The sequence below is a fragment of the Mastomys coucha genome, unplaced genomic scaffold (assembly GCF_008632895.1).
Source record: "Mastomys coucha isolate ucsf_1 unplaced genomic scaffold, UCSF_Mcou_1 pScaffold14, whole genome shotgun sequence".
NCBI lineage: Eukaryota > Metazoa > Chordata > Mammalia > Rodentia > Muridae > Mastomys > Mastomys coucha.
The window spans coordinates 116,990,952-116,991,266 of record NW_022196896.1 but is presented as its reverse complement, the minus strand read 5'-3'; positions in this window follow the sequence as shown (position 1 = coordinate 116,991,266).

Genomic DNA, 315 nt, shown 5'->3' with positions numbered 1-315 from the left:
ACAACCATCTGTAATGGGATCTGATGCTCTCTTCTGGTGTGTCTGAAGACAGTTACAGTGTACTGATATAAATAAAATAAATAAATCATAAAGAAAATTGATTTGGTCCCTGGTGTCTCTTCACAGCATTAGAACACTGACTGAGGTATAGAGGCTCAAGTGCTCTCAGATTCTAAGTGCTCCTGCAGGGTCTGAGTGCTCCTGCAGGCTGTAAGTGCTCCTGCAGGGTCTGAGTGCTCCTGCAGGGTCTGAGTGCTCCTGCAGGCTCTAAGTGCTCCTGCAGGGTCTGAGTGCTCCTGCAGGGTCTGAGGGCTC